We start from the raw sequence: 27,901 nt of genomic DNA on the forward strand, positions 1-27,901 counted from the left end.
CACACACACGTACACACACGTACACACACACACACGTACACACACACACGTACACACACACACACACACACGTACACACACACACACGTACACACACACACACGTACACACACACACACGTACACACACACACACGTACACACACACACACACGTACACACACACACACGTACACACACACGTACACACACACACACGTACACACACGTACACACACACGTGCACACACACGTACACACACACACACACACGTACACACACACACACGTACACACACACACACACGTACACACACACACACACACGTACACACACACACACGTACACACACACACGTACACACACACACACGTACACACACACACACGTACACACACACACACGTACACACACACACGTACACACACACACACGTACACACACACACGTACACACACACACACGTACACACACACACACGTACACACACACACGTACACACACACACGTACACACACACACGTACACACACACACACGTACACACACACACGTACACACACACGTACACACACACACGTACACACACGTACACACACACACGTACACACACACACACACGTACACACACACACACGTACACACACACGTACACACACACACGTACACACACACACACGTACACACACACGTACACACACACACACGTACACACACACACGTACACACACACACACGTACACACACACGTACACACACACACGTACACACACACACGTACACACACACACACGTACACACACACACGTACACACACACACACACGTACACACACACACATGTACACACACACGTACACACACACACACACACGTACACACACACACACGTACACACACACACGTACACACACACACACACGTACACACACACACGTACACACACACACGTACACACACACGTACACACACACACACATGTACACACACACATACACACATGTACACACACACACACACGTACACACACAGACATACACATGTACACACACGTACACACACACACACGTACACACACACACACGTACACACACACACGTACACACACACACGTACACACACACGTACACACACACGTACACACACACGTACACACACACACACACATGTACACACACACACGTACACACACACGTACACACACACACACATGTACACACACACATACACACATGTACACACACACACACACGTACACACACAGACATACACATGTACACACACGTACACACACACACACGTACACACACACACACGTACACACACACACGTACACACACACACGTACACACACACGTACACACACACGTACACACACACGTACACACACACACACACATGTACACACACACATACACACATGTACACACACACACACACACGTACACACACAGACATACACATGTACACACACGTACACACACACACACGTACACACACACACACGTACACACACACACACGTACACACACACACGTACACACACACACGTACACACACACACACGTACACACACACACACGTACACACACACGTACACACACACACACATGTACACACACACATACACACATGTACACACACACACACACGTACACACACAGACATACACATGTACACACACATACACACACACACGTACACACACACACACACACGTACACACACACACACACACGTACACACACACACACGTACACACACACACACACGTACACACACACACGTACACACACACACGTACACACACACACGTACACACACACACACACGTACACACACACACACACGTACACACACACGTACACACACACACACACACATGTACACACACACATACACACATGTACACACACACACACACGTACACACACAGACATACACATGTACACACACGTACACACACACACACGTACACACACACACACGTACACACACGTACACACACACACACGTACACACACACGTAAACACACACACACACACATGTATACACACACACATACACACATGTACACACACACACACACGTACACACACAGACATACACATGTACACACACGTACACACACACACGTACACACACACACACGTACACACACACACGTACACACACACACGTACACACACACACACGTACACACACACGTACACACGTACACACACACACACATGTACACACACACATACACACATGTACACACACACACACACGTACACACACAGACATACACATGTACACACACATACACACACACACGCACACACACACACACACGTACACACACACACACGTACACACACACACACGTACACACACACACACGTACACACACACACACGTACACACACACACACGTACACACACACACACACGTACACACACACACGTACACACACACACACACGTACACACACACACACACGTACACACACACACACCTTAGAGCCGGCCGGTGGCCCCCAGCTGCGTCTTAGCTTCTTCCGCTCCATTCCTCGGCCGAAGACGGGGCTGTGGGTAACCACATTGACAACACTCACCCACAGCGGCACGCACCACACAGAGACCCAGAGGCACCCCATTGTCAAGGGGTGCCTCTGCGGATGTGTATGCCTTAACTTAGCTATTTCAATGCTAAATTCTATGCTAATTCCTTTGTCAAGGGGAGCCTCTGCGGATGTGTATGCTTTAACTTTTAACATAGCTATTTCTGTGACCAGTCACAAGCTAATCATTCAGCCATTTCAATGCTAAATTATATGCTAATTCCTTTGTCAAGGCGCTTTGTTCCTCTCACACAGCTTAAAGGTCGTGATCTGAACGTGGCTCTTTCACTCCAGCGCTGTCCTACCAGACAGTCTCGTCCCTTCACCTGATGAAGGCCGCTTGTGTTGTGGCCGAAACGTCGTGAGAATATTATTGTGTTATTTTATTTTATCAATTTATTATTTTATTCTCATTCTACGTGACTTTACCGAAAGAACCAAAGAAGATGAATCATTGCAGTCACGAAAGCTTTAAATCGAAACAGAAATAGATGTTAAAGTAAAGGCCTACACATCCACAGAGCTTCAATGAACGCTGTTAAGATTCGTAGCGACTTTTAAGCTGGTTGGGAGAAGTGAGGCACCTTGACAAAGGGGTTTACATATCAAATAGCTGAGGGATTAGCTTGTGACTGGTCACGGGAATGGCTATGTTAAAGTCAAAACCTACACATCCACAGAGGCAACTAGTAATTTAGCATTGAAATAGCTAAGGGATTAGCTTGTGACTGGTCACAGAAATAGCTATGTTAAAGTCAAAACCTACACATCCACAGAGGCAACTAGTAATTTAGCATTGAAATAGCTGAGGGATTAGCTTGTGACTGGTCACAGGAATGGCTATGTTAAAGTAAAGGCCTACACATCCACAGAGGCAACTAGTAATTTAGCATTGAAATAGCTAACTTGTGCAAATAGCTGAGGGATTAGCTTGTGACTGGTCACAGGAATGGCTATGTTAAAGTCAAAACCTACACATCCACAGAGGCAACTAGTAATTAAGCATTGAAATAGCTGAGGGATTAGCTTGTGACTGGTCACAGGAATAGATGTTAAAGTAAAGGCCTACACATCCACAGAGGCAACTAGTAATTTAGCATTGAAATAGCTGAGGGATTAGCTTGTGACTGGTCACAGGAATAGATGTTAAAGTCAAAACCTACACATCCACAGAGGCAACTAGTAATTTAGCATTGAAATAGCTAAGGGATTAGCTTGTGCAAATAGCTGAGTGATTAGCTTGTGACTGGTCACGGGAATGGCTATGTTAAAGTCAAAACCTACACATCCACAGAGGCAACTATTAATTTAGCATTGAAATAGCTGAGGGATTAGCTTGTGACTGGTCACAGAAATAGATGTTAAAGTAAAGGCCTACACATCCACAGAGGCAACTAGTAATTTAGCATTGAAATAGCTGAGGGATTAGCTTGTGACTGGTCACAGGAATGGCTATGTTAAAGTCAAAACCTACACATCCACAGAGGCAACTAGTAATTTAGCATTGAAATAGCTGAGGGATTAGCTTGTGACTGGTCACAGGAATGGCTATGTTAAAGTAAAGGCCTACACATCCACAGAGGCAACTAGTAATTTAGCATTGAAATAGCTGAGGGATTAGCTTGTGACTGGTCACAGAAATAGATGTTAAAGTCAAAACCTACACATCCACAGAGGCAACTAGTAATTTAGCATTGAAATAGCTGAGGGATTAGCTTGTGCAAATAGCTGAGGGATTAGCTTGTGACTGGTCACAGGAATGGCTATGTTAAAGTCAAAACCTACACATCCACAGAGGCAACTAGTAATTTAGCATTGAAATAGCTGAGGGATTAGCTTGTGACTGGTCACAGAAATAGATGTTAAAGTCAAAACCTACACATCCACAGAGGCAACTAGTAATTTAGCATTGAAATAGCTAAGGGATTAGCTTGTGCAAATAGCTGAGGGATTAGCTTGTGACTGGTCACAGGAATGGCTATGTTAAAGTCAAAACCTACACATCCACAGAGGCAACTAGTAATTTAGCATTGAAATAGCTGAGGGATTAGCTTGTGACTGGTCACAGAAATAGATGTTAAAGTCAAAACCTACACATCCACAGAGGCAACTAGTAATTTAGCATTGAAATAGCTAAGGGATTAGCTTGTGCAAATAGCTGAGGGATTAGCTTGTGACTGGTCACAGGAATGGCTATGTTAAAGTCAAAACCTACACATCCACAGAGGCAACTAGTAATTTAGCATTGAAATAGCTGAGGGATTAGCTTGTGACTGGTCGCAGGAATGGCTATGTTCAAGTCAAAACCTACACATCCACAGAGGCAACTAGTAATGTAGCATTGAAATAGCTGAGGGATTAGCTTGTGACTGGTCACAGGAATAGATGTTAAAGTAAAGGCCTACACATCCACAGAGCTTTAATGAACGCTGTTAAGATTCGTAGCGACTTTTAAGCTGGTTGGGAGAAGTGAGGCACCTTGACAAAGGGGGTTTACATATCAAATAGCTGAGGGATTAGCTTGTGACTGGTCACAGGAGTAGATGTTAAAGTAAAGGCCTACACATCCACAGAGGCAACTAGTAATTTAGCATTGAAATAGCTGAGGGATTAGCTTGTGACTGGTCACAGGAATGGCTATGTTAAAGTCAAAACCTACACATCCACAGAGGCAACTAGTAATTTAGCATTGAAATAGCTGAGGGATTAGCCTGTGACTGGTCACAGGAATAGATGTTAAAGTAAAGGCCTACACATCCACAGAGGCACCTAGTAATTTAGCATTGAAATAGCTGAGGGATTAGCTTGTGACTGGTCACAGAAATAGATGTTAAAGTAAAGGCCTACACATCCACAGAGGCAACTACATCAGCTCAATAACAACGGCAGGAGGCTGCTAGATCTTTGTGCAGCCCATGGGCTTGTAATTACCAACACACTGTTCCGGCATCGGCGCATCCACACAACATCATGGATGCATGCCGGGGCCAAGCAAGAACATCTGCTGGTCTACATCGTGACAGAACAGCGAATGCGAGCCCATGTCCTTGACACCAGGACCTACCGTGGAGCTGATCTGCCCTCTGACCATCGACTAGTCATCTGTAAGATGCGCCTGCCATTCTTCCACTCCGGTGGTTGGTGTACACCCAGGACCCCATTCCAACCTAAAATGGCCTGGTCTCAGTTATCTGATGAAAGTTGCAAGCGAGAAATTCATCATCGCTTGCGGCTGGGGTTGGCATCGACCCCCACTCCTCCTGATATCGAGGGTAAATGGGCGAGGTTTAGGACTGTGGGTCATGCAGCTGCAATGGCTGCTTTAGGTACGCGGTCCAGACCTCCCCAGAGACCCTGGCTGACAGAAGAGGTGTTCAGGCTGGCTGAGAAAAAGCGACAGGCCCACTCTCATCGGCTATAGCATCCCACGTCGGAGTATGAAGAGGCTTACCGCAGCCTTCGCTCGGAGGTTCGGAGAACCGTGAGGCAAGGACGGGTGGTGGTCGCGGGTTGCTGAGGAAATGTAGTCTGCCTCAGTGGCCCGCGATCACAAATAGCTCTTTAATTCCATCAAAAAGTAACCTGCAGCGCCTCACCTATTACCATCATTAGAGGAAAGAACAGTGATCCAATCTCCGACCCCAGGAACAGGTTTGCAGATTTGCTGAGCATTTCTGTGAGGTCCTGGGGGAGGGGAAATCCCTCAGCCAGGAAAACAACGTGGCACAAAATGGGGATGACCCTGCTGAGTCTGCGGTACCTCAAAAATTGGAGGAGGAAGTCACCCCCTGGGAGTGGCTGGCTGAAGTGCCATTTGTTGAGGAAGTACTGAGGGCGATCCAGAGTCTGAGACCAGGAAAGGCACCAGGCAGAGATGATCTCCCAAGCGAAATCCTGCGGGAGGGTGGTGTCTGTGCACAGACTGCCCTACATGACATCATAACAGTCTGGACCACTGGATGGGTTTTGCAGGATTTGAAGGATGCCCTGGTGGTCCCCCTCTTTAAGAAGGGGGACTGCACATACTGTAACAACTACAGGGGCATCTCACTCCCCAGTGTGCCGGGAAAGGTCCTGGCAAGGATTATTCAACATCACCTTGCTAGGCACGCTGAGGAGAGGCTTGCGGAGCCCCAATGCGGTTTCAGCAAAGGGCAGTCCTGCACAGATGCCATATTTTCTGTCCGTCTGCTACAGCAGAGGTGTAGGGAATTCCAACAAGACCTACATCTCTGCTTTATTGACCTTGTCAAGGCCTATGATACCATCAGTAGGCCTGGGCTCTGGGTCGTTCTTCGTGCTTTCGGAGTCCCTGACCCTCTGCTCACAATCATTAAGGACCTTCATGATGGTGAGCGGGCCCGGGTAAAACTACGTGGCCGGGAGTCAGAGCCATTCCCTGTACACCTTGGGGTGCGACAGGGATGTCCTCTGGCTCCCACATGATTTAACATCCATTTTGACCACGTAGTTCTTGAAGCCCTTCAATAGCTATACCAGAGGAATTTCCATTTGGTACAAATACAATGGGAGGCTGATCGATGCCCGGGTGCGGTAAAGGGATTGCTCCCTATTGCTCAACCATGTTATGTATGCCGATGATCTGGTAATTGCTGCTCACTCAGAGGAGGAGTTGGAGGCGCTGCTGCTGAACCTGGAGTGTGCCACTAAGAGGTGGAGCCTTACCATCAGCCCCACCAAAACTAAGCACCTGCCTGGGTATTTTGTACCATTGGACACTCCATCCCCACAACTCCCAATTGGTGATAGGGCAGTTGTGGAGAGAGTGGAGAGTTTCCCATACCTTGGCAGTGTGCTCATGACCGGTTCTGGTTTAACAGCAGAGGTCTCACTCCGAATCACTCGAGCAGCAATATCTTTTCATTGGTTGCGTAACGCTGTGTGGAAGCTACCTGGTCTATCACTCCGCACAAAGCTTCAGGTCTTCTCAGCCACGGTCATTCCCTCCCTTCTCTACGCTTGCGAAACGTGGACACCCCTAATGGAACATCTTCGCCGGTTAGAAACATTTAGGCTGGCCTGCCTACGATCCTTCCTGGGTTTAACCAGGCTGGATTGTGTGAGAAGCTCACAAATCCTTGAAAGATCTGGGCAGGGTCCCATCGGTGAGCTCCTCCGGCAGGCAAGGCTGCGATGGCTGGGTCATGTAGCCCGCCTGCCCAGCCACCGCATACCCAAACAGCTTTTGTTCGGCCGGATCGAGGGGGATAAACAGGCGCGGCACGGGCTAGAGAAGAGATGGAGTGATGTGGTACAGGAGGACGTGGAGCTTAGTGGACTTGCCGATGACTGGTACCAGCGGTGTCAAGATCGGCCTCCGTGGAGGAGGCTCGTGAAGGATGCTACTGGGCAGTTGGAGGCAGTCGCCCTCCAACAACAACGGAGGGCGGAGGAGCGATGCTCAGAACAACGAGCGGAGCGCCGGGTGGCTAAAGCACAGCAGGTTGGCACAGTAGGGGGCACAGGTGGTGCATCAGCCAGTCATCTCAGTCGACCCGTGGCACCTGGGTCTGCCCCGTGACCTCCTGCCAGCGGGTGTTCGACACTTCATGTGGCTTCAAGGTGCACATGGCCTGGCACAAGCGTATGTGTGTATGTATATATATATGTGTGTATATAAATGTGTATGTGTATGTGTACCTTTGTTTCTCCAGCCCCAGGTGAGGGAGGGACACTCCACGGCTGCCCCTCCCCCTGTGGCTCCGCTGACGCTTGATGCCGGCGTGGGAGGAGGAGGCCCCCACCTCCTCACTGTCGCCCTTCTCATCATCCACCTCATCATCAACCTTCTCATCATCCACCTCCTCCTCCCCATCCTTCTCATCCTTCTCCTCCCCACCCTTCTCATCCTCCTCCTCCGCACCCTTCTCATCCTCCACCTCCTCGCTCTTCTCCTCCATCATTACCGCCACCTCCACCACCACCACCTCCTCGCCCTTCCTGGCAGCGCCGCCGCCGCCAGCGGCCACGGCACCGCCCTGCCGGTCACCGCCGTCACCGTCACCGCCACCGTCGCCGTCACCGCCGCCGCCGCCGCCCAACATTGCCGTCCGGACACCGCACGGCAACGGCCCGGCACTGCCTCGGTCTGAAGCCATCCTGGAGCCATCAGAGACACGCGGTGAAGACGCCGCCCCTCCTACTCATCCTACTACTCATCATCCTCCTACTACTACTCATCCTACTCATCATCCTCCTCCTCCTCATCCTACTACTACTCATCCTCCTCCTCCTCCTACTACTCATCCTACTACTCATCCTACTACTACTCATCCTCCTCCTCCTCCTCCTCCTCCTACTACTCATCCTACTACTCATCCTCCTACTACTCATCCTACTACTCATCCTACTACTACTCATCCTACTACTACTCATCGTACTACTCATCATCATCCTCCTCCTCCTCATCCTCCTCCTCATCCTACTACTACTCATCCTACTCATCATCCTCCTCCTACTACTCATCCTACTACTACTCATCCTCCTCCTACTACTCATCCTACTACTACTCATCCTACTACTCATTGTACTACTCATCCTCCTCCTCCTCCTACTACTCATCCTACTACTCATCCTACTCCTACTCATCCTCCTACTACTACTCATCCTACTCATCCTCCTCCTACTACTCATCCTACTACTCATCCTACTACTCATCCTACTACTCATCCTCCTACTCATCCTACTACTCATCCTACTCCTCCTACTCATCCTCCACCTACTCATCCTCCTACTACTCATCCTACTCCTACTCATCCTCCTACTACTACTCATCCTACTCATCCTCCTACTCATCCTACTACTCATCCTCCTCCTACTCATCCTCCTACTACTCCTCCCCCTCCTCCTCCTCCTCCCCCTCATCCTCCTACTCATCCTCCTCCTCCTCCCCCTCATCCTCCTACTCATCCTACTCATCCTCCTCCTACTCATCCTCCTACTCATCCTCCTCCTCCTACTCATCCTCCTCCTCCTACTCATCCTCCTCCTCCCCCTCCTCCCCCTCCTCCTCCCCCTCCTCCCCCTCCTCCTCCTCCTCCGTACGATCGCCTGCAACGAGACCCTTGGGGTGCGAGCTGCCGGTAACATTGCGGGGTTGGTGGGGGGCCAAGTGGTGAGCGCCCGGACCCCCCTGGACCCCCTTTGTCTCCCCGGCGAGCGGTGCGGCGTGACCCCCGCCCCCCCCGCATGGAGCCCCTCGACACCCCGCGGGGGTCAAGGTCACCGTGACCTTGACCCCCGCGGGGAGCGGCGAGCGAGGAGTCGGTCCTGGGCCTCCCCCTGGGGTCGACTCAGGCTAAAACTAAAATAGAGACACCGGGGGGCGCCGTGGCGAAGTTGGCGGCCGGGGGGAGACAAAGGCGGCCGGGCAGGGGGGCGGCGCCTTTGGCCCCCTTCGTAAGCGCCGCTGCTGCTGCTCGCCACTAGCGGCACTCGCTCCGACAGCCTCCAAGGCTACGTGGGGGATCTTTGTGTTTGTGTTTGCCTCTAAAATCTCATTCATGGACTACTCACACAGAGACCCACAGACTACTCACACAGAGACCCATAGACTCACCACACAGAGACCCATAGACTACTCACACAGAGACCCATAGACTACTCACACAGAGACTCATAGACTACTCACACAGAGACCCATAGACTACTCACACAGAGACCCATAGACTACTCACACAGAGACCCATAGACTCACCACACAAAGATCCATAGACTCACCACACAGAGACCCATAGACTCACCACATAGAGACCCATAGACTCACCACACAGAGACCCATAGACTCACCACGCAGAGACCCATAGACTACTCACACAGAGACCCACAGACTACTCACACAGAGACCCATAGACTCACCACACAGAGACCCATAGACTACTCACACAGAGACCCACAGACTACTCACACAGAGACCCATAGACTCACCACACAGAGACCCATAGACTCGTCACACAGAGACCCATAGACTCACCACACAGAGACCCATAGACTCACCACACAGACACCCATAGACTCACCACACAGAGACCCATAGACTCACCACACAGAGACCCCTAGACTACTCACACAGACACCCATAGACTACTCACACAGAGACCCATAGACTACTCACACAGAGACCCATAGACTACTCACACAGAGACCCATAGACTCACCACACAGAGACCCATAGACTACTCACACAGAGACCCATAGACTCACCACACAGAGACCCATAGACTACTCACACAGAGACCCATAGACTACTCACACAGCGACCCATAGACTCACCACACAGAGACCCATAGACTCACCACACAGAGACCCATAGACTACTCACACAGAGACCCATAGACTCATCACACAGAGACCCATAGACTCACCACACAGAGACCCATAGACTCATCACACAGAGACCCACAGACTACTCACACAGAGACCCACAAACTCATCACACAGAGACCCATAGACTCACCACACAGAGACCCATAGACTCACCACACAGAGACCCATAGACTCATCACACAGAGACCCATAGACTACTCACACAGAGACCCATAGACTCACCACACAGAGACCCATAGACTCAACACACAGAGATCCACAGACTCACACAGAGACTATTAGACTCACACAGAGACCCATAGACTCATCACACAGACACCCATAGACTACTCACACAGAGACCCATAGACTACTCACACAGATACCCATAGACTCACACAAAGACCCATAGACTACTCACACAGAGATCCACAGACTCACACAGAGACCCATAGACTACTCACACAGAGACCCAGACTCACACAGAGACCCATAGACTCACACAAAGACCCATAGACTACTCACACAAAGACCCATAAACTCACACAGAGACCCACTGACTCACACAGAGACCCACAGACTACTCACACAGAGAAAATTAGACTCACACAGAGACCCATAGACTACTCACACAGAGACCCACAGACTACTCACACATAGACCCATAGACTACTCACACAGAGACCCATAGACTACTCACACAGATACCCATAGACTCACACAAAGACCCATAGACTACTCACACAAAGTCCCAAAAACTCACACAGAGACCCATAGACTACTCACACAGAGATCCACAGACTCACACAGAGACCCATAGACTACTCACACAGAGACCCAGACTCACACAGAGACCCATAGACTCACACAAAGACCCATAGACTACTCACACAAAGACCCATAAACTCACACAGAGACCCACTGACTCACACAGAGACCCACAGACTACTCACACAGAGAAAATTAGACTCACACAGAGACCCATAGACTACTCACACAGAGACCCACAGACTACTCACACAGAGACCCATAGACTACTCACACAGAGACCCATAGACTACTCACACAGAGACCCATAGACTACTCACACAGAGACCCATAGACTACGCACACAGAGACCCATAGACTCACCACACAGAGATCCACAGACTCACACAGAGACCCATAGACTACGCACACAGAGATCCACAGACTCACACAGAGACCCACTGACTCGCATAGAGACCCATTGACTCACACAGAGACCCATAGACTACTCACACAAAGATCCACAGACTCACACAGAGAAAATTAGACTCACACAGATACCCGTAGACTCACACAAAGACCCATAGACTACTCACACCAAGTCCCATAAACTCACACAGAGACCCATAGACTACTCACACAGAGATCCAAAGACTCACACAGAGATTATTAGACTCACACAGAGAAAATTAGACTCACACAGAGAAAATTAGACTCACACAGAGACCCATTGACTCGCATAGAGACCCATAGACTCACACAAAGACCCATAGACTACTCACACAGAGACCCATAGACTACTCACACAGAGATCCACAGACTCGCACAGAGAAAATTAGACTCACACAGAGACCCACTGACTCACACAGAGACCCATTGACTAACACAGATACCCATAGACTCACACAAAGACCCATAGACTAATGACACAAAGTCCCATAAACTCACACAGAGACCCATAGACTACTCACACAGAGACCCATAAACTCACACAGAGACCCATAGACTACTCACACAAAGACCCATAAACTCACACAGAGACCCATAGACTACTCACACAAAGACCCATAGACTACTCACACAGAGACCCACTGACTCACACAAAGACCCATAGACTACTCACGCAAAGTCCCAAAAACTCACACAGAGACCCATAGACTACTCACACAGAGATCCACAGACTCACACAGAGACCCATAGACTCACCACACAGAGACCAATAGACTACTCACACAGAGACTCATAGACTACTCACACAGAGACCCATAGACTACTCACACAGAGACCCATAGACTACTCACACAGAGACCCATAGACTCACCACACAGAGATCCATAGACTCACCACACAGAGACCCATAGACTCACCACATAGAGACCCATAGACTCACCACACAGAGACCCATAGACTCACAACGCAGAGACCCATAGACTACTCACACAGAGACCCACAAACTACTCACACAGAGACCCATAGACTCACCACACAGAGACCCATAGACTCACCACACAGAGACCCATAGACTACTCACACAGAGACCCACAGACTACTCACACAGAGACCCATAGACTCACCACACAGAGACCCATAGACTCGTCACACAGAGACCCATAGACTCACCACACAGAGACCCATAGACTCACCACACAGACACCCATAGACTCACCACACAGAGACCCATAGACTCACCACACAGAGACCCCTAGACTACTCACACAGACACCCATAGACTACTCACACAGAGACTCATAGACTACTCACACAGAGACCCATAGACTACTCACACAGAGACCCATAGACTCACCACACAGAGACCCATAGACTACTCACACAGAGACCCATAGACTCACCACACAGAGACCCATAGACTACTCACACAGAGAGCCATAGACTACTCACACAGAGACCCATAGACTCACCACACAGAGACCCATAGACTCACCACACAGAGACCCACAGACTACTCACACAGAGACCCATAGACTCATCACACAGAGACCCATAGACTCACCACACAGAGACCCATAGACTCATCACACAGAGACCCACAGACTACTCACACAGAGACCCACAGACTCATCACACAGAGACCCATAGACTCACCACACAGAGACCCATAGACTCACCACACAGAGACCCATAGACTCATCACACAGAGACCCATAGACTACTCACACAGAGACCCATAGACTCACCACACAGAGACCCATAGACTCACCACACAGAGATCCACAGACTCACACAGAGACTATTAGACTCACACAGAGACCCATAGACTCATCACACAGACACCCATAGACTACTCACACAGAGACCCATAGACTACTCACACAGATACCCATAGACTCACACAAAGACCCATAGACTACTCACACAAAGTCCCAAAAACTCACACAGAGACCCATAGACTACTCACACAGAGATCCACAGACTCACACAGAAACCCATAGACTACTCACACAGAGACCCAGACTCACACAGAGACCCATAGACTCACACAAAGACCCATAGACTACTCACACAAAGACCCATAAACTCACACAGAGACCCACTGACTCACACAGAGACCCACAGACTACTCACACAGAGAAAATTAGACTCACACAGAGACCCATAGACTACTCACACAGAGACCCACAGACTACTCACACAGAGACCCATAGACTACTCACACAGAGACCCATAGACTACTCACACAGAGACCCATAGACTACTCACACAGAGACCCATAGACTACACACACACAGACCCATAGACTCACCACACAGAGATCCACAGACTCACACAGAGACCCATAGACTACGCACACAGAGATCCACAGACTCACACAGAGACCCACTGACTCGCATAGAGACCCATTGACTCACACAGAGACCCATAGACTACTCACACAAAGATCCACAGACTCACACAGAGAAAATTAGACTCACACAGATACCCGTAGACTCACACAAAGACCCATAGACTACTCACACAAAGTCCCATAAACTCACACAGAGACCCATAGACTACTCACACAGAGATCCACAGACTCACACAGAGATTATTAGACTCACACAGAGAAAATTAGACTCACACAGAAGAAAATTAGACTCACACAGAGACCCATTGACTCGCATAGAGACCCATAGACTCACACAAAGACCCATAGACTAATGACACAAAGTCCCATAAACTCACACAGAGACCCATAGACTACTCACACAGAGACCCATAAACTCACACAGAGACCCATAGACTACTCACACAAAGACCCATAAACTCACACAGAGACCCATAGACTACTCACACAAAGACCCATAGACTACTCACACAGAGACCCACTGACTCACACAAAGACCCATAGACTACTCACACAAAGTCCCAAAAACTCACACAGAGACCCATAGACTACTCACACAGAGATCCACAGACTCACACAGAGACCCATAGACTACTCACACAGAGACCCAGACTCACACAGAGACCCACAGACTCACACAGAGACCCACTGACTCACACAGAGACCCACTGACTCGCATAGAGACCCATAGACTCACACAAAGACCCATAGACTACTCACACAAAGACCCATAAACTCACACAGAGACCCACTGACTCACACAGAGACCCACAGACTACTCACACAGAGAAAATTAGACTCACACAGAGACCCATAGACTACTCACACAGAGACCCACAGACTACTCACACAGAGACCCATTGACTCACACAGAGACCCACAGACTACTCACACAGAGAAAATTAGACTCACACAGAGACCCATAGACTACTCACACAGAGACCCATTGACTCACACAAAGACCCATAGACTACTCACACAAAGACCCATAGACTACTCACACAAAGTCCCATAAACTCACACAGAGACCCATAGACTACTCACACAGAGACCCATAGACTACTCACACAGAGACCCATAGACTCACACAGAGACCCACAGACTCACATAGAGACCCAGTGACTCACACAGAGACCCGTAGAGTATCTTCTTTGGTTCTTTCGGTATTAAAGTCACCACCACCACGTAGAATGAGAATGATAAAATAATAAAATAAAACACAATAAAATTCTCACGACGTTTCGGCCACGACACAAGCGGCCTTCTTCAGGTGAAAGGAACAAACCTGTCGGGACGACAGAGCTTCAATTAATGACGGAGCTTCAATAATGAAGCCCTTAGCACAGACTGACGTTGTGACACGTGGTGCACGTGGTGTCTGTGTGTGTGTCTGTGTGTCTGTGTGTGTCTGTGTGTGTGTGTCTGTGTGTCTGTGTGTGTGTCTGTGTGTGTGTCTGTCTGTGTGTGTGTCTGTGTGTGTGTGTCTGTCTGTGTGTCTGTGTGTGTGTGTCTGTCTGTGTGTGTGTTTGTCTGTGTGTGTGTCTGTCTGTGTGTGTCTGTCTGTGTGTGTGTCTGTGTGTGTGTCTGTGTGTCTGTGTATGTGTGAAGAGCGGTGGGACAGCGGTCAGTGCGCGCGCGCAATTAATTAATTATTAATTATTGATCTATTCGGCGCGCCGTTGGCTTGTTGACACAAGGGCTTAGTAGGAGTTTTTAATTAACTCTGAGCAGCCGTCAGTCAAACCATCCGCGCGGTTAAAGCGCGAGTGGGGGGATGACGTCATTGACCCTCCCCCCCCAAATGGCGGGTGGGGGGGAGGGCATCGGCCCCCACCTAATGGGGAGTGGCGAGTGGGGCATTAGCCCCCACTCACTCACCCATCCACTCACCCCCTCACTCACCCCCTCACCAACCCCCTCACTCACCCCTCACCAACCCCCCCACTCACTCACCCATCCACTCACTCACCCCCTCACTAAACCCCCTCACTCACCCACCCCCTCACTCACTCACCCCCTCACCAACCCCCTCACTCACTCACTCACCCCCTCACTCACTCACTCACCCCCTCACTCACCCCCTCACTCACCCCCTCACCAACCCCCTCACTCACCCCCTCACTCACTCACCCCCTCACTAAACCCCTCACTCACCCACCCCCTCACTCACTCACCCCCTCACCCACCCCCTCACTCACCCCCTCACCAACCCCCTCACTCACTCACCCCTTCACCAACCCCCTCACTCACCCCTCACTCCCCCTCACCCAACCCCCCTCACTCACCCCCTACACACCCCCTCACCACCCCCCTCACTCACTCCCCCCTCATCCCCTCACTCACCCCCTCACCAACCCCCTCACTCACTCACCCCCTCACCAACCCCTCACTCACCCCCTCACCACACCCCCTCACTCATCCCCTCACCAACCCCCTCACTCACCCCCTCACCCACCCCCTCACTCACCCCCTCACCAACCCCCTCACTCACCCCTATCACTCACCCCCTCACTCACTCACCCCCCCTCACTCACCCCTTCACCAACCCCCTCACCCCCTCACTCACCCCCTCACCAATCCCCTCACTCACTCACCCCCTCACCAACCCCCTTACTCACCCCCTCACTCACCCACCCCTCCTCACCCCCTCACTCACCCCCTCACCAATCCCCTCACTCACTCACCCCCTCACCAACCCCCTTACTCACCCCCTCACTCACCCACCCCTCACTCACCCCCTCACTCACCCCCTCACCAATCCCCTCACTCACTCACCCCCTCACCAACCCCCTTACTCACCCCCTCACTCACCCACCCCTCACTCACCCCCTCACTCACCCCCTCACCAATCCCTCACTCACTCACCCCCTCACCAACCCCCTCACTCACCCCCTCACCAACCCCCTCAGTCACCCCTCACTCACTCACCCATCCACTCACCCCCTCACTCACCCCCTCACCAACCCCCTCACTCACCCCTCACCAACCCCCCCACTCACTCACCCATCCACTCACTCACCCCCTCACTAAACCCCCTCACTCACCCACCCCCTCACTCACTCACCCCCTCACCAACCCCCTCACTCACTCACTCACCCCCTCACTCACCCCCTCACCAACCCCCTCACTCACCCCCTCACTCACTCACCCCCTCACTAAACCCCTCACTCACCCACCCCCTCACTCACTCACCCCCTCACCCACCCCCTCACTCACCCCCTCACCAACCCCCTCACTCACTCACCCCTTCACCAACTCCCTCACTCACCCCCTCACTCACCCCCTCACCAACCCCCTCACTCACCCCCTCACTCACCCCCTCACCAACCCCCTCACTCACTCACCCCCTCATCCCCTCACTCACCCCCTCACCAACCCCCTCACTCACTCACCCCCTCACCACACTCACTCACCCCCTCACCAACCCCCTCACTCACCTACCCCCTCACCTACTCACCCCCTCATTCATCCCCTCACCAACCCCCTCACTCACCCCCTCACTCACCCCCTCACTCACCCCCTCACCCACCCCCTCACTCACCCCCTCACCAACCCCCTCACTCACCCCCTCACTCACTCACCCCCTCACTCACTCACCCCTTCACCAACCCCCTCACCCCCTCACTCACCCCCTCACCAATCCCCTCACTCACTCACCCCCTCACCAACCGCCTTACTCACCCCCTCACTCACCCACCCCTCACTCACCCCCTCACTCACCCCCTCACCAATCCCCTCACTCACTCACCCCCTCACCAACCCCCTCACTCACTCACCCCCTCATCCCCTCACTCACCCCCTCACCAACCCCTCACTCACTCACCCCCTCACCAACCCCCTCACTCACCTACCCCCTCACCTACTCACCCCCTCATTCATCCCCTCACCAACCCCCTCACTCACCCCCTCACTCACCCCCTCACTCACCCCCTCACCCACCCCCTCACTCACCCCCTCACCAACCCCCTCACTCACCCCCTCACTCACTCACCCCCTCACTCACTCACCCCTTCACCAACCCCCTCACCCCCTCACTCACCCCCTCACCAATCCCCTCACTCACTCACCCCCTCACCAACCGCCTTACTCACCCCCTCACTCACCCACCCCTCACTCACCCCCTCACTCACCCCCTCACCAATCCCCTCACTCACTCACCCCCTCACCAACCCCCTCAGTCACCCCCTCACTCACTCACCCCCTCACTCACCCCCTCACCAATCCCCTCACTCACTCACCCCCTCACCAACCCCCTTACTCACCCCCTCACTCACCCACCCCTCACTCACCCCCTCACTCACCCCCTCACCAATCCCCTCACTCACTCACCCCCTCACCAACCCCCTTACTCACCCCCTCACTCACCCACCCCTCACTCACCCCCTCACTCACCCCCTCACCAATCCCCTCACTCACTCACTCACCCCCCTCACCAACCCCCTCACTCACCCCCTCACCAACCCCCTCAGTCACCCCCTCACTCACTCACCCATCCACTCACCCCCTCACTCACCCCCTCACCAACCCCCCTCACTCACCCCCTCACCAACCCCCCCACTCACTCACCCATCCACTCACTCACCCCCTCACTAAACCCCCTCACTCACCCACCCCCCACTCACTCACCCCCTCACCAACCCCCTCACTCACTCACTCACCCCCTCACTCACCCCCTCACCAACCCCCTCACTCACCCCCTCACTCACTCACCCCCTCACTAAACCCCTCACTCACCCACCCCCTCACTCACTCACCCCCTCACCCACCCCCTCACTCACCCCCTCACCAACCCCTCACTCACTCACCCCTTCACCAACTCCCTCACTCACCCCCTCACTCACCCCCTCACCAACCCCCTCACTCACCCCCTCACTCACCCCCTCACCAACCCCCTCACTCACTCACCCCCTCATCCCCTCACTCACCCCCTCACCAACCCCCTCACTCACTCACCCCCTCACCAACCCCCTCACTCACCTACCCCCTCACCTACTCACCCCCTCATTCATCCCCTCACCAACCCCCTCACTCACCCCCTCACTCACCCCCTCACTCACCCCCTCACCCACCCCCTCACTCACCCCCTCACCAACCCCCTCACTCACCCCCTCACTCACTCACCCCCTCACTCACTCACCCCTTCACCAACCCCCTCACCCCCTCACTCACCCCCTCACCAATCCCCTCACTCACTCACCCCCTCACCAACCGCCTTACTCACCCCCTCACTCACCCACCCCTCACTCACCCCCTCACTCACCCCCTCACCAACCCCCTCACTCACTCACCCCCTCACCAACCCCCTCACTCACCTACCCCCTCACCTACTCACCCCCTCATTCATCCCCTCACCAACCCCCTCACTCACCCCCTCACTCACCCCCTCACTCACCCCCTCACCCACCCCCTCACTCACCCCCTCACCAACCCCCTCACTCACCCCCTCACTCACTCACCCCCTCACTCACTCACCCCTTCACCAACCCCCTCACCCCCTCACTCACCCCCTCACCAATCCCCTCACTCACTCACCCCCTCACCAACCGCCTTACTCACCCCCTCACTCACCCACCCCTCACTCACCCCCTCACTCACCCCCTCACCAATCCCCTCACTCACTCACCCCCTCACCAACCCCCTCAGTCACCCCCTCACTCACTCACCCCCTCACTCACCCCCTCACCAATCCCCTCACTCACTCACCCCCTCACCAACCCCCTCACCAACCCCCTCACTCACCCCCTCACCAACCCCCTCACTCACCCCCTCACCAACCCCCTCAGTCACCCCCTCACTCATCCCCTCACTCACCCCCTCACCAACCCCCTCACTCACCCCCTCACCAACCCCCTCACTCACCCCCTCACTCACCCCCTCACTCACCCCCTCACTCACCCCCTCACTCACCCCCTCACCCCCCCACCCACCCACTCACCGTCGTGGTGTGTTTATACACTAAACAATGTCCTCGTGTGGAGTGAGTGCAGGAGGTCCGACGTTTCGTGCCGCTAACACGGACAGGCGACTGCGCGCGGCTGTGATCACGTGACGCATTCGCAGGGCGGAAGAGTCTTCCGGAAGATGTCCCGCGCCACGCGTGAGACGGCCGGAAGAGTCTTCCGGAAGATGTCGCGCGCCACGCTTGAGACGGCCGGAAGAGTCTTCCGGAAGATGTCCCGCGCCACTGCTTGAGACGGGCCGGAAGATTCTTCCGGAAGATGTCGCTCACCACGCGTGAGACGGCCGGAAGAGTCTTCCGGAAGATGTTCCGCGCCACGCTTGAGACGGCCGGCAGAGTCTTCCGGAAGATGTCCCGCGCCACGCTTGAGACTGGCCGGAAGAGTCTTCCGGAAGATGTCCCGCGCCACGCGTGAAACGGCCGGAAGAGTCTTCCGGAAGATGTCCCGCGCCACGCTTGAGACTGGCCGGAAGAGTCTTCCGGAAGATGTCCCGCGCCACGCTTGAGACTGGCCGGAAGAGTCTTCCGGAAGATGTCCCGCGCCACGCTTGAGACGGCCGGAAGAGTCTTCCGGAAGATGTCCCGCGCCATGCTTAAGACGGCCGGAAGAGTCTTCCGGAAGATGTCCCGCGAGTCTTGAAGGGCACGTGACACGTGAGACAATCAACCCGCTGGGAGGTGTAACAGCAACGATAACAACAACAGCAGAAACAACAACAGCAGCAGTAGAGGCGCCGTTCCACGTGTGCACACCCAAGGACAAAGACGCCTCGCTGGGGGTGAGTGTGGGGGCCGAGTGGGTCACCCACGTGGATAGAGCCTGGGGCGGGCCTAGAACTGGTCGGTGACTGTGTGTGTGGTGTGTGTGGTGTGATGTGTGTGGTGTGTGTGTGGTGTGTGTGGTGTGTGTGGTGTGTGTGTGACTGTGTGTGTGGTGTGTGTGTGGTGTGTGTGACTGTGTGTGGTGTGTGTGTGGTGTGTGTGACTGTGTGTGGTGTGTGTGTGTGGTGTGTGTGTGGTGTGTGTGTGGTGTGTGTGTGGTGTGTGTGTGTGATGTGTCTGTGGTGTGTGTGTGATGTGTGTGTGTGGTGTGTGTGTGGTGTGTGTGTGACTGTGTGTGTGGTGTGTGTGTGGTCTGTGTGTGTGGTGTGTGTGTGTGTGGTCTGTGTGTGTGGTGTGTGTGTGGTGTGTGTGTGGTGTGTGTGTGGTGTCTGTGAGTGTGTGGTGTCTGTGTGTGGTGTGTGTGTGGTGTGTGTGTGGTGTATGTGTGGGGTGTGTGTGTGACTGTGTGTGTGGTGTGTGTGACTGTGTGGTGTGTGTGTGGTGTCTGTGTGTGTGGTGTGTGTGGTGTGTGTGTGATGTGACTGTGTGTGTGGTGTGTGTGTGGTGTGTGTGTGATGTGTGTGACTGTGTGTGGTGTGTGACTGTGTGTGGTGTGTGTGTGGTGTGTATGTGTGATGTGTCTGTGGTGTGTGTGTGATGTGTGTGACTGTGTGTGTGGTGTGTGACTGTGTGTGTGGTGTGTGTGACTGTGTGTGTGGCGTGTGACTGTGTGTGTGTGGTGTGTGACTGTGTGGTGTGTGTGTGATGTGTCTGTGGTGTGTGTGACTGTGTGTGGTGTGTGACTGTGTGTGGTGTGTGTGTGATGTGTGACTGTGTATGTGGTGTGTAACTGTGTGTGATGTTTCTGTGGTGTGTGTGGTGTGTGTGGTGTGTGTGATGTGTCTGTGGTGTGTGTGACTGTGTGTGTGTGGTGTGTGACTGTGTGTGTGTGGTGTGTGACTGTGTGTGGTGTGTGTGTGGTGTGTGTCTGACTGTGTGTGGTGTGTGACTGTGTGTGGGTCTGCCCCGTGACCTCCTGCCAGCGGGCATTCGACACTTCACGTGGCCTCAGGGTGCACATAGCCTGGCACAAGCGTCGTGGTGACGTCACCGCCACTTAGTGGCGAATGGGGGTTGTTGTTGTTGTTGTGGTGTGTGACTGTGTGTGTGGTGTGTGTCTGCGTTTTATTGATGGTTTCGCTCGAATAGTTGGTCAACACAGCAGCTGATAATGCAAATGATAGTTATAATTCGCATTTAATAATCCGTGGCTTAGCTGATGTGAGTGGAGTTTGTGTGATCTCCCCCTGTTCTACAGATGAGTGAGTGGAGTCTGTGTGATTCTCCCCCTGTTCTACAGAGTGAGTGAGTGGAGTTTGTGTGATCTCCCCCTGTTATACAGAGTGGAGTTTGTGTGATCTCCCCCTGTTCTACAGAGTGAGTGGAGTTTGTGTGATCTCCCCCTGTTCTACAGAGTGAGTGAGTGGAGTTTGTGTGATCTCCCCCTGTTCTACAGAGTGAGTGGAGTTTGTGTGATCTCCCCCTGTTCTACAGAGTGAGTGAGTGGAGTTTGTGTGATCTCCCCCTGTTCTACAGATGAGTGAGTGGAGTTTGTATGATCTCCCCCTGTTCTATAGATGAGTGAATGGAGTTTGTATGATCTCCCCCTGTTCTACAGATGAGTGAGTGGAGTTTGTATGATCTCCCCCTGTTCTACAGATGAGTGAATGGAGTTTGTATGATCTCCCCCTGTTCTACAGATGAGTGAGTGGAGTTTGTGTGATCTACCCCTGTTCTACAGATGAGTGACTGGAGTTTGTGTGATCTCCCCCTGTTCTACAGAGTGAGTGAGTGGAGTTTGTGTGATCTCGCCCTGTTCTGCAGAGTGAGTGAGTGGAGTTTGTGTGATCTCCCCCTGTTCTACAGATGAGTGACTGGAGTTTGTGTGATCTCCCCCTGTTCTACAGATGAGTGAGTGGAGTTTGTGTGATCTCCCCCTGTTCTACAGATGAGTGAGTGGAGTTTGTGTGATCTCCCCCTGGTCTACAGATGAGTGAGTGGAGTTTGTGTGATCTCCCCCTGTTCTACAGATGAGTGAGTAGAGTTTGTGTGATCTCCCCCTGTTCTACAGAGTGAGTGAGTGGAGTTTGTGTGATCTCCCCCTGTTCTACAGAGTGAGTGGAGTTTGTGTGATCTCCCCCTGTTCTACAGATGAGTGAGTGGAGTTTGTGTGATCTCCCTGTTCTTCAGATGAGTGCGTGGAGTTTGTGTGATCTCCCCCTGTTCTACAGATGAGTGAGTGGAGTTTGTGTGATCTCCCCCTGTTCTGCAGATGAGTGACTGGAGTTTGTGTGATCTCCCCCTGTTCTACAGATGAGTGAGTGGAGTTTGTGTGATCTCCCCCTGTTCTACAGAGTGAGTGAATGGAGTTTGTATAATCTCCCCCTGTTCTACAGATTGAGTGAGTGGAGTTTGTATGATCTCACTCTGTTCTACAAAGTGAGTGAGTGAGTGGAGTTTGTGTGATCTCCCCCTGTCCTACAGATGAGTGAGTGGAGTTTGTGTGATCTCCCCCTGTTCTACAGATGAGTGAGTGGAGTTTGTGTGATCTCCCCCTGTTCTACAGATGAGTGAGTGGAGTTTGTGTGGACCATCTTCAGAGTCAGTGGAGGAGGCTCGTGAAGGACGCTGCTACTGGGCAGTTTGAGGCAGTCGCCCTCCTGCAACAACGGAGTGCAGAGGAGCGGCAGCAGGCTCAGTGAGTCGACCCGTGGCACCTGGGTCTGTCCCTTGACCTCCTGCCAGCACCAGGCGTTCGACACTTCACGTGACCTTCAAGTGCACTTATAGCCGTGACTTAGAGCTTTTGTGACTGCAGGAATTCATATTCTTTGGGTCTTACGGTAAGTCACTTATCTACGTGACTTTACCGAAAGATCCAAAGAATATGCACGTAGCCTGCCGCTTGTTGTTGTTGATGGTGCTGACGGAGGTGACGGTGTTGGAGGTGATGGCGTTGGTGACGCTGATGGCGTTGGTGACGGTGTTAGAGGTGATGCTGACGGCGGTGATGGTTGTGACGTTACAGGTTTGCTCCCCGCACGGCCACCGTCGCTCGGGAACGAGGAGAGCGACCGAAGAGCTCCGATGGAGCGGGAAGGGAGAGGAGAGCGAGGAGGGAAAAGAAGTCAGGGCAGAGAGGAGGAGCCTCAAATTACGGAAGAGCAAGAAGGGAGAGATGACGGACATCAAGACGCCCAGAGGGGAGAGCGTGCAGTGAGGTGGGCCGAGGGCAAGAGGGAGGAGCAGAGGCAGGACGCGGACAGGGCCAGGTGGGAGCGAGAGGGGGCCAGAAGGAAAGTCGCGGGAGGGGTGGGTGGAGAGAGACAGGTCGAAGGCAGAGCGAGAGACACAGAGAGGAGAGACAGAGAGAGGAGGGATAGAGAGGCGGGGGAGATGGGGGGGAGAGGCAGGGACGATGGGGGAGGGATGGGGCAAGGCCGGAGAGATCAGAGGGATATACACATAAAAATGCCATTGAGATTATAGATCGAGTCTTATCGGACTTGCCACGTGGGAGATGATGTGAGGGGTACGGAAGGAGGACAAATTTGTAAGGGGTAGATTCACAAAGAGACCCATAGATTAGCATCCTCATCTAGCCACTCACTTGTCCGCTCACCAACTCACCCGGCGACTCACCCACTGACTCATCCACCCATTCACTCATCCACCCACCCACTCACCCAACAACTTACCCACCCACCCACTCACCCAGACACTCAACCACCCATATATCATGTTGGGTATTTTATATCAAATGTTTATTGTTTTGGCCATTAAACGTCAGTGTCGTAGTGGTCGCCCAGCATGAGTTATAATCCTGGACAGCCGGCATCACAAACCCCTCCACCACCACCACCACCGATGTGTTCCTCGTGGAAACAAATCTGAAATTAATTTCGCATTCCTCAGGTCGTGCGAGATTAAATCAAACGGAAGGGCTTCACAGCCGAGGCAAGGTGAAAGGGGTTCACTGCCTCGCGACGCAGTATCGTCCGCTCACTTTGCTCGTCAATACCGAAGAAACGACGCACGGCCGTGATCTTTTGGAAAGCGTCTGTGGTGTGATCGCAGTCAAAGCAGTCATAATGGGCAGTCGATCGTCAGGACGCACGTGTGGTGGTGGTGGGGTAAAGTGTGGGCACTCTCGCCTATTTCAACAAGCAGATGGATAGCTTGGAAGTGTAGGGCCCAGATGCCCCTCGAGAGGAGCTCACCGCAGCATCTTCTGTTGGAGGTCCGTCCCACCCGGGGGGCCGTGGCACAAGCGACACGTTGCAGAGCTGCGCCTTTGCCTTTGTCTCACGACGCGTTGCAGATGAGCTGTGGCAACTGCGGTGGCTGTCGCACTCAAATTTGAACCCCGTGGGGCCGGAGTTACATTCGTCAGCGCCCCTGTCGCCCCCTGGTGGACGAACCGCGCCTGGCTGCCGTCCGTCCCGAGTTTTGAGGATCTTTCTGAGAGTGTTTGGGTCATTTTTCCTGAATCGTGCGAAATCCGAGCAATTCCGAAATTCCATTCTCGCGCGCGACGGCACCAGCGATGTGCTCAGCAGCTAAATGCCGACGCTGAGGCTTGCTGGTCTTCGCGAGAGGGCTTCAGGAGAGAGGTGGTTTAGTTTTGATATTTCTCCTGCGTTGAAGGGGCGCAGACCACAGCGGTTTACTGTGTGGTCCGTAGTTTAGAGTGCATGGCCACAATAACAAATACACGTCTTCATTTGGTTCCCCATTGAGCTGTGCTTAGGCCGTCTGAGCATAAGTGACGTCTGTGGATGAAAATCGTTTGCTGCACTTGATGATGAACACAAACACTGTTGTGATTTAGATACAGGATAATTTTGAATTTCTCATCTAAACTGCTGCGCGAGGTTTGCGACGCTTTAGGTGCTAAGATAATTAAAACGTCGCCGTACCACCCCCAGACAGATGGGATGGTGGAGCGCCTGAATAGAACTCTGACCTCCATGCTCTGTCAGGCGATTGACGCGGCGCAAACGGACTGGGATTTGCATGTTCCGAGTGTACTAGCTGCATATAGGATGGCCCCTCATACTTCCACGGGATTTTCACCATTTTTTCTCATGTATGGGAGGCAGAATGTACCCCCTGTAGATGCCCAATTGGGTTTGCCACTGGCTAAGGGGAAATCCAAGTTGCCCAGAGCATGTGAAAATTACCCCGCAATGCATTTCCACGGCTCGGGAGGCGGCAAAATTTAACGCCGCCAAAGACGGGCGAAACAACGAACGTATTCTAGATTTGAAGCTTTCGTGACTGCAAGGATCCATACTCTTTGGTTCTATTCGGTAAAGTCACCACGCAGGTAAAAATACATGACTTTACCGAATAGAACCAAAGAGTAATGAACGTATTGCGGGGAAACGGGATCACGTGCTAGCATGGCCCATCGGTGACGGAGCATAGTTACGTTGCCTGCGGGTGCCGGTTGGTTACGTCCCCTAAGCTGCATCAGCCCCCCGGCAAGAGCCCGTGGAAGTGGCCGAGGTTAAGCGGCCGCAGTTTGCGCGTTTCCGGCTGGGTCTTCGCCGTTGGTTCGTCCGTCCGTCTCGGCCGAAGCCGTTTGTCCTGCCACGGATTGCCTCTTCCCCCGTCTCCGAAAATTGGTCCGCCAGCGTCCAGTGCGTCCGGCGAGCCGGGGATGGCGTGTGCGTTCAGACGGCGTGCGTCGGAAGGATCGCGCCGTGCCGCCCGTCGCATCGAAGCCTCGCCGGGACCGAGGGAGGTGGCTGCTGCCGCCGAGCCTGCTGCACCCGTGCCTCCTGCTGCACCCGTGCCTCCTGCTGCACCCGTGCCTCCTGCGTTGCACCCCGTGTGTCTCCGGCCGTTCTCGTGGCACGCGCACCGCCCGAGCAGGGGCGGAAGACCCGTCCCCCGTCAACGGAACTCGGCGTCGCGAACTCGGTCCAAACGCTTGCGATTCTGTTGATTCCTGATTCTGGGTATTTGCTCGGGAATGGCGGAGAGGTTGTGGTTGTTGTTGTTGTTCAGTTCTGGCCGAGGTTAACTCGGTCCAAATGCTTGCGATTCCGTTGATTCCATATTCTGGGTATTGGTCGGGGAATGGCGGAGAGGTTGTGGTTGTTGTTGTTGTTGTTCAGTTCTGGTCGAGGTTAACTCGGTCCAAATGCTTGCGATTCCGTTGATTCCATATTCTGGGTATTGGTCGGGAATGGCGGAGAGGTTGTGGTTGTTGTTCAGTTCTGTTCTGTTCGTTTTCCTAAGTCTTGTTCCCTTTCGTAAATGTTCCCTTCGCTCCTTGTTCCCTCGTCTTTAGGTGTTGTTCCTGCGGATTGTTCTGCCTTTTTAAGGAAAATAACTGGAGTCCTGCTTTTATAGATATTGTTGTTGTTGTTATCCTGCACATGGGCGCACTTACCTGTTATTTGAGTATTAGCCAGGAAAATTTCGATTTAAACCTTTCGTGACTGTAAGGATTCATCTTCTTTGGTTCTTTCAGTAAAGTCACCGCGTAGAATGAGAATAAAATAATAAAATAAAACAATAAAATTCTCACGACGTTTCGGCCACAACGCAG

The 27,901-nt window shown here is 52.6% G+C and overlaps 2 long non-coding RNA genes across 4 annotated transcripts; one reads left to right on the forward strand and one right to left on the reverse strand.

Annotated features, from left to right (window-relative positions):
- Positions 1-2,291: 2,291 nt before the first annotated feature.
- On the reverse strand, positions 2,292-20,706 carry LOC142917140 (uncharacterized). Of its 2 annotated transcripts, XR_012936878.1 has the most exons (4): positions 20,434-20,706; positions 15,626-15,783; positions 8,246-8,704; positions 2,292-2,549 (listed from the first exon to the last, which is right to left on the reverse strand). It is a non-coding gene; the product is annotated as an uncharacterized LOC142917140 (long non-coding RNA). The 2 variants fall into 2 exon arrangements; XR_012936877.1 differs by lacking the exon at positions 15,626-15,783 and having other exon boundaries at positions 2,295-2,549; positions 20,434-20,685.
- A 337-nt stretch (positions 20,707-21,043) lies between these two features.
- LOC142917153 (uncharacterized) lies at positions 21,044-27,701 on the forward strand. Of its 2 annotated transcripts, XR_012936885.1 has the most exons (4): positions 21,044-21,236; positions 23,906-24,037; positions 24,368-24,560; positions 26,979-27,701. It is a non-coding gene; the product is annotated as an uncharacterized LOC142917153 (long non-coding RNA). The 2 variants fall into 2 exon arrangements; XR_012936884.1 differs by lacking the exon at positions 26,979-27,701 and having other exon boundaries at positions 21,045-21,236; positions 24,368-24,722.
- Positions 27,702-27,901: the final 200 nt, after the last annotated feature.

This window comes from Petromyzon marinus, unplaced genomic scaffold (assembly GCF_048934315.1).
Source record: "Petromyzon marinus isolate PM22_M1 ecotype Great Lakes invasive population unplaced genomic scaffold, UKy_Petmar_22M1.pri1.0 PM_G_Scaffold_43, whole genome shotgun sequence".
NCBI classification, from domain to species: domain Eukaryota; kingdom Metazoa; phylum Chordata; class Hyperoartia; order Petromyzontiformes; family Petromyzontidae; genus Petromyzon; species Petromyzon marinus.